The sequence below is a fragment of the Lagenorhynchus albirostris genome, chromosome 2 (genome assembly GCF_949774975.1).
Source record: "Lagenorhynchus albirostris chromosome 2, mLagAlb1.1, whole genome shotgun sequence".
Classification (NCBI taxonomy): Eukaryota; Metazoa; Chordata; class Mammalia; order Artiodactyla; family Delphinidae; genus Lagenorhynchus; species Lagenorhynchus albirostris.
The window spans coordinates 91,249,620-91,256,934 of NC_083096.1; positions in this window are offsets into that span (position 1 = coordinate 91,249,620).

Sequence of the window (7,315 nt, forward strand, 5' to 3'; positions counted from 1 at the left end):
AATCCGGAACCAGCGTTGTTGTCGATGAAGGGGGTGTTCCTCGCCCGCTGGCACCGAAGCCAGAGGCATAGGACCGCGCGTTCCAGGGGCAGCTGCTACGCTGCCTGCCGGCAGCAGCCGCTCCCGCGGAGGCTCCCTAGCGGCTCGGCCTGCGGCTAGGGCTTTCCCACTTTTCGGGGTCCCTTGGTGCTGCGTGACCATGCTGCGCGGCATAGGGGGCTTCCTGCTGCCCACCGTGGCTGGCCAGGAAAACGAATCCGATAGCCTTTTTTTTTTTTTTTTGCGGTACGCAGGCCTCTCACTGTTGTGACCTCTCCCGTTGCGGAGACGCGCAGGCTTAGCGGCCATGGCTCACGCGCGCAGCCGCTCCGCGGCATGTGGCATCTTCCCGGACCGGGGCACAAACCTGTGTCCCCTGCATCGGCAGGCGGACTCTCAACCACTGCGCCACCAGGGAAGCCCCCATAGCCTTTTTGAAGAGCTCTTCCAGAAGCTGGACTGCCACGGGGACGAACGGTGGACATCGTCGAACTGCAGAAAGGACTGGAAGCTATGGGCATCCCTCCCAGCCAGGACGGGGAGGTGGTCCGCGGTGCGTTCACGCCGCAGGGAGAGTGCGAGGCTGGAGGCCCTACTGGGGTGATATGGGGGTGGGGGCGGAGAAGACCCCTTCAGCCCTTTGAGCACCCTTAGGGGCTCAGACGTTCTTTCCGTGGGAGCTGCTTCACTCAGAGTTGCCCCGCTGTTGGAGCACTTTCCACACGTTTGTGTCCTATTAGTGAGCTGCTACGGTGAAACATATAGAAGACTTTCCCATCTTGCCTAAAAATGGGGTCCAAGCCGTCGAAATGTAGAAGGCCCCTTGGCGTTCCTGCAGTGTTAACGAAACCCCCGCAGTGAGCCGACTGCCTAGGCCTGGGCCTAAATTCGTTTTCTCCTCTTGGAAACCTCAAGGGTCTGTCTTGATAGCTCCAGCTGAGCTCTCCCCAAGGGCATCCCATCGCTTGGGAAATGTGGCTGGCACTGCAGGGCGAGTGCTCACGGCTGGGCCCTTTTGGGGCTTTCCAGCGTGTGCCCTTGCTACTCCCGATGCAGGGAGAGGGAGATGCTCACTAACACACTAATTACAACCACGTAGTTTCAGTTTAACCTAACACTGTAGAAATCGCTATACTACGCCATAACATTATACCCTACACTGTAGTGTAGAGTTATCCTTAAGCTTAACACATGACAATATCAATACTCACTATTGTATTTTCAGAGGATCCTCATTTCCACAGCTGTACATTTAACCAACTGACCCAGTAGAGTAAAAAAAAAGTGTTTGTTTTACTTAAAGCTGCTCTGAGAGACTATCAGCTTCATCAGCAGCATGGGAACATGTGTGCATGTGTGTTTGAAAAGGGGACGGGGACACCAGGTTTTGTAGACATCTTTTCCTTGTGAGGTGACTGAATTAAATTCACTAAGAGAAAATAGTATTTAATAAGTTTCCATCTGGAAGGCTTGAACTGAATGATGGATGTGAGGGTACAGAACACTGAATCCAGAAAAACCGTACAGTTAGCACAGTAACATGTAATGTTCAGTCCATATTTCTTAGGATTTATAAAGTGTATGTCAGAGAAATGGGAGGTAGGATAATGCTATTTCCAATGTGATGGAAATTGATGGTTTGTTTCCTGAGGCCTACCCAACCGCAGATGCCAGTCTTAATTATATATAACATGTATTGATTTCACTGGATTCTGTGTGTCCAAGGCTTTTTCTTGCACTTGCTTTGCATTATACAGAATTAGCAAAGGAACTGATGAAATTATGCTTTCCTTCAGAAGGCACCTCCAGAATCTTATTATTCCATCTCTGTTCTCAGTAAAGAGCTGGGTCTTCTGCTTTATCAGCCTGTCAGTTTTATCTTCTATTTATCCCAGGGGTTCTCAAGCAGGGGTGTTTTTGTCCCTCAGAGACATTTGATATTTTTGATGGCTGTGACAGTGGGGGATGTGTGTGTGTGATGTGAAGGATGTAGTGAGTGCAGGCCAGGGAGGATGCTAAACGTTCAACAATGCATAGCATAGCAAAGAAATATCTGGTCTCAAATGTCAGTAGTGCTGGTGTTGAGAAACCCTGCTTATCCCAGCCACAAGGTCCTTGCTCCTGCCTTCCAGTAGCTGACCATGCCCTTTACTTCACTGAGTAAATAGAGGTGAACTGTCATGAACTCCCTCAGATTTCTGGCCCTCTCATAATGTGTCCTAAGCTGTAATATAGGGATAATATTAGTCTCATAGGATCGTAATGATGACTAATGATCAAATAAATGAAAAATGCTTAAAATTGTTTACGGAGCTTAAGGCAGCCTCAGTAAATTTAATACATCAACTATAATCTTACCTTTATTTATACTCATGCTCACTTTCTTTCCTCCAGTCTCAGGGAGAGAGGTGTTTTTTGTCCTTTTCAAAGTTGGTTTTTCCACTTATATTTCTGTCCTTTCGTCCTCTCATCTCCTTTAAAGTGGGAAAAGTACAACTTCTACTATTCCCTTTCTTTGTCCTGTATTTTCGAACTTCTCCTCTCTAATCGCAGTGGTTCTCCTGTTGGCTCCCCACACCGCCTCCCCATCTAGATATTGTCCTATCAGTCTCCTTCCTGTGCAGTCAAGGTCTTTGATGAGCCAAGTCTGCCCTTTCTGCCTTGACTTCTCTCACTCTTTGGTTGTCTGTCTGACGTGAGGCTTCTGCCTGCATTCTTCCCCTCTGTGAAAGGTCACTAAAGACTTCTGCATTGCCGCACTCAGAGGGCTCTTTCCAGTTATTTGGTTTTTGGCCTTTCTGCAGTATGGAACACTGATGAGGTCCCCCATATCTCCCCTTTGGGCACTTGATCTCAGCTCTCCCACTGCTGCTTTTCAGATCCCTTTATGACTCTTTTTTGGCTTACCTCTCAAATGTGGGTGAGCCCCAAGATTACTTTTCAAGGCTCTAAACTATCATCTTAGTGGGTGACTCACAAATTGATAGCTATTCCCAGCTCCTGAGGCTCCCTGCTTCCCTCTATGATCAATGTCTTGGATAAGTGTTCCACTACCAAGTCATTCCAGATGCCTCCTTTGTTTTACCCCAACATCCAGTTAATCACAGGGTCCTGTGTAATTCCTTAATATATCTCATAACCAGTTCCCTTCCCTCTATACCCATTGCTTCGGGTAAGCCCTGGCCTCTACCATGTCTCACCTAAGTTACCGTAACAGTCTTACAACCAGTCTTCCTGCCTTTACCTCTCACCATTTCTTCTTCCACACTGCCACCATATGACGTATCTAAACGTATATCATGATTATTTCATAACCCTCCTTAAAGTTCTTCAGGGACTGACAATGTCGATGGGAAATGTCCAGACTTCTTAGCATGGTATTGAAAGCTCTTCATGATTTCTTGGTGGGTGTTGAGGTTGGTGGGGCAGTTCTCCACCTTGCAGTTATTCAGGGATCCAGGTCCTTTCTCTCTTGTGGCTTTATCCTCCTCAAGGGTCTCATCATCATCTGCATTCAGCTGTGAAAGGAATGAGCATGCAGGATTACATGTGAGAGGATTTTATTAACTAGGTCTAGAAGTGGTACACATTACTTTCACTCATATTTTGTTGGTGAGATCTTGGTCACACGACCATGCTTAACTGCAAGGGAGGCAGGAAATGTAGTCCAGCTGTGTGTCCCTACAAGGTGATGAGAAATTTTGGTGGACAGCTGGTAGTCTCTGCTACATTTCTCATACCCTTGTTTCTTTGTTTGCTCACCTTTTGCTATTCATTTTCAAAATATTCAAGTCCCTTCTATGAAGATTTCCTTCATCTCCGTCCCTCCTTCAGAGCGCTCACATTTTTGTTACCCACTGATCCTTGAACATTTTCTATCACAGTGGTTTTGGCGTCTTCCCTATTAGCCTGTAAGCTTCTCAAGGGCTGGGGCTATAGCTGATTCATTTCTGTTTCTCAAGCATTTAGAACAGTTCCCTACATATTTGTTGAATGAATGAATAAATGCATGACTGTTGAGTAGAAGAGAAGACTAGTCAATTGCTAAAGTTCCTTAAAATTCTAATACTCAGAGTCTATGTTTTCAGTATTAGAAATTTTACTCTAAAACTAAGGCAGTAGTAATTTATGGCAGACTAATTTACATGTGATAAATATACTAATGTTTAAACACTGTAATTTGTAATCTATCTTGTCTGAATCTGTCTCTAATATCATTTTTTCCCCCTCAGAGATAATTTTAAAATCTGCTGATATTAACAGGCATAATCTGCTGGACCTTGGCACATTTATGCAGAACCTTAAAGATAATGAGATAAAAATGAAGTTGACTTTTAAGAGTTTGGACACAAATAATGAAAGTTTGTTTTTATACAGTTAGCAATTTTATCCAAAACTTAACTATGTTTTAGTAAAGGTTTATTATTAAGTGTTTGGTTTCCCTGAAAGGTTATTAAAAACTCATTTACTTAATTCTGTCATTTGTTTTATTGTGATTACCTCTAAGGAATATTTTTAAATGATGTAGTTTTTATTTACATACTATCTTTCAAAAATGAAACCACCAACAAAAACGTTATACCCTTTGAATAATATGCTTTTTAGCTAAGGATCTGAGAAATATTTAACATTTTGATAAGGTTTTTACATGAAGCTCCATGTAGCAATGGTGGTGAAGCTGAATCTGGAAAGATCAGTAAAAGTTAGCTAAGTGAAGTGTTGGGAAACGTGTTCCAGGCAGAGGGAATAGCTTGTTGGGAGGCTGTGGTCACCTCAGAGGAGCAGATCATGTCCGAAGAACTAGAGGAAGACCAGTGAGGCTGAAGTGAGAGCAAGGGGAAGTGTCAGAGGTGAGGCTGGGAGGCTGGCACAGGCAGAATCATGGAGGGCCTTGGGCGTCTGTGAAGGTTTCTGGACTTGATCCTAAGGGGGAATGAGGTGGGAAGCCTCTGAAGAGTTTTCAGTAAGGATGTAATGACACCAGCATATTTGTGTGGAGCATGGACTGGCATCTGAGCCATGATGGGACTGTGGTGATGGGAATAAATGATTTGGGAGATACTTAGGCACAGAACAGACCACATCTGGTGGTTGAATGTGCAGGGTGAAGGAAAGGAAAGAGGCAAGAATGACTGACCTGAGCAATATTGGAGGGTAAATATTTTATTGATACAGGAAATATTATATGGGCTTTCCAGTCTTTTCTTTTTATCTTGGCAAGTAGAAGAAAGAATTGGGATTTTGCTGCTTTATGGAATGTTGCGATAATGTGCTGAATACTGCTTGACTATTTGCCTCTGCATCTTTTCAGACCTTCCAGTTGATGCTTATTTTCTATATTCTCTTAAAGGAGTGATTGATACTTCAGAAATTATCAATACTCTCAACTTAATAGGTATACATATTTCTGAAAAAGAGGCATTGAAGATTCTTGGAAGGTCAGCTCTTACATATGTATATACGTTTTAAAATTAAGTTTTATTTACTTTAAAACCTTTTTCGGGACGTCCCTGGTGGTCCAGTGGTTAAGACTCCGTGCTTCCACTGCAGGGGGCGTGGGTTCGATCCCTGGTTGGGGAACTACGATCCTGCATGCTGGGCAGCCAAATAAACAAAACAAAAACCTTTTTCATTATGAAAATGACAACTATGGAAACTTTATGGAAACATGAATAATAGCCCATAATCATCTGTTTGCTAGCACCCTTATAAGTACTTCACATATATTATATCCTTTAATTCTTACAAGACTTTAGAGACAAAGTTTATTATTTTCCTAATTTCACAGATGAGGAAATTGTTGAATAGTGAGGTTAAGTAACTTGCCCAAGGTCACCATAATCCATGTAGCAATGGTGGTGAAGCTACATTCATACCTTAATATTAACCCATTGATAAAATTTTATATCTGTTTTATACTTATGCATGTATCTGTTGTTTTTTTGTAAGATTATATACTTTGTACTGTTAGTCAATCCATCAATCATCCAATCAATCAAGTTACCTATCAATCAGGTATTGATTGATGTTTTTTGCCAGACATCTAGTAGCCAGTGAGGATTAAGTGGTAAACAGGATGGTCCTGGCGCCCACTCTTGCAGAGTGTATGGGGCTGAGGGGAGTGCAGTTGCAGCGTGGCAAAAGCTATGATAGGAACACACAGGAAAACATTGAAGAAAAGTATCTTCTATCAGGAAAGAGAGCTGAATTTTATCAAACTATACTGCTTTTTTTCACTTGACCTATTTATATAATGTATGATAGTAGTAGGTTTTCTGACATTAGACATTCCTGGGATAAAGCTAACTTGTTATGAACTATTTTATTCAAGAAAACATACAGACCAATAAAGAGAATTATATTACAAACACCCATACCATCACTGGGTTTGTCATATTTAAGTTTGTCACATTTGGTTCAGATTTTTTCAAATAAATAAAACATTACAAACAACTGAAGTTTTCAGTGTCTTTAAACCCATTTCCTTCTCTTCTGCCAGAAGTAACTACTATCCTGAATTTATCATTCCCATACAAATTTTTATCTCTGTGTATATTTTACTACAGATGTATTCTTAAAATATGATATTGTTTCTCATGTTTTAAGACATTATTTAAGTGGTGGCGTACTGCATATTTAAAAATTTTTTCCAAACCTTCTATTTTTGAGATTTGTTGATGTTGATGCATATAGCTGTAGTTCAATAATTTTAGTCAGTGTACAGCTTCTATTTAATGAATATAATTCAATTTATCTATGAATTCTCCTGATGATGAGAGAATTTAGGTTTTTTAAAAAAATTTGTTTTGTTGCTAGTACAAAAAATGCTGGAATGAATAGTCTTGTATACATCTCCTTGTATATTATTTGCAGTGAAGTTGCTTGACTGTAGGACGTGCAGACATTTAACTTTAATTACATATTGCAAATTGTTCTCCAAAGTGGTCGTACCAATTTAGTATTCTATTAGAAGTGTATTTCCTTCCTGTTACTTGATACTGTAGTCTTCTACTATTTACATATTTTCCAAACCCATGGGTCAGAAATATGGTCCTGTTGTTTTAATATAGTTTGATTTAATTTACTTATATTCCTCATTATGAGTGAGTCTGAATATTTTTTCATATATTTGTTGGCCATTTGGATATGAATGACCTATGTTATGCGAATTACCTATGTTATGTCTTTTGACTACTTTTCAGCTTGGATTGGTCATCTTTTTCTTAATGGCTTGTAGGTATTCTTTCTAAATTCTGGATGTTAATCCTATGTTGGT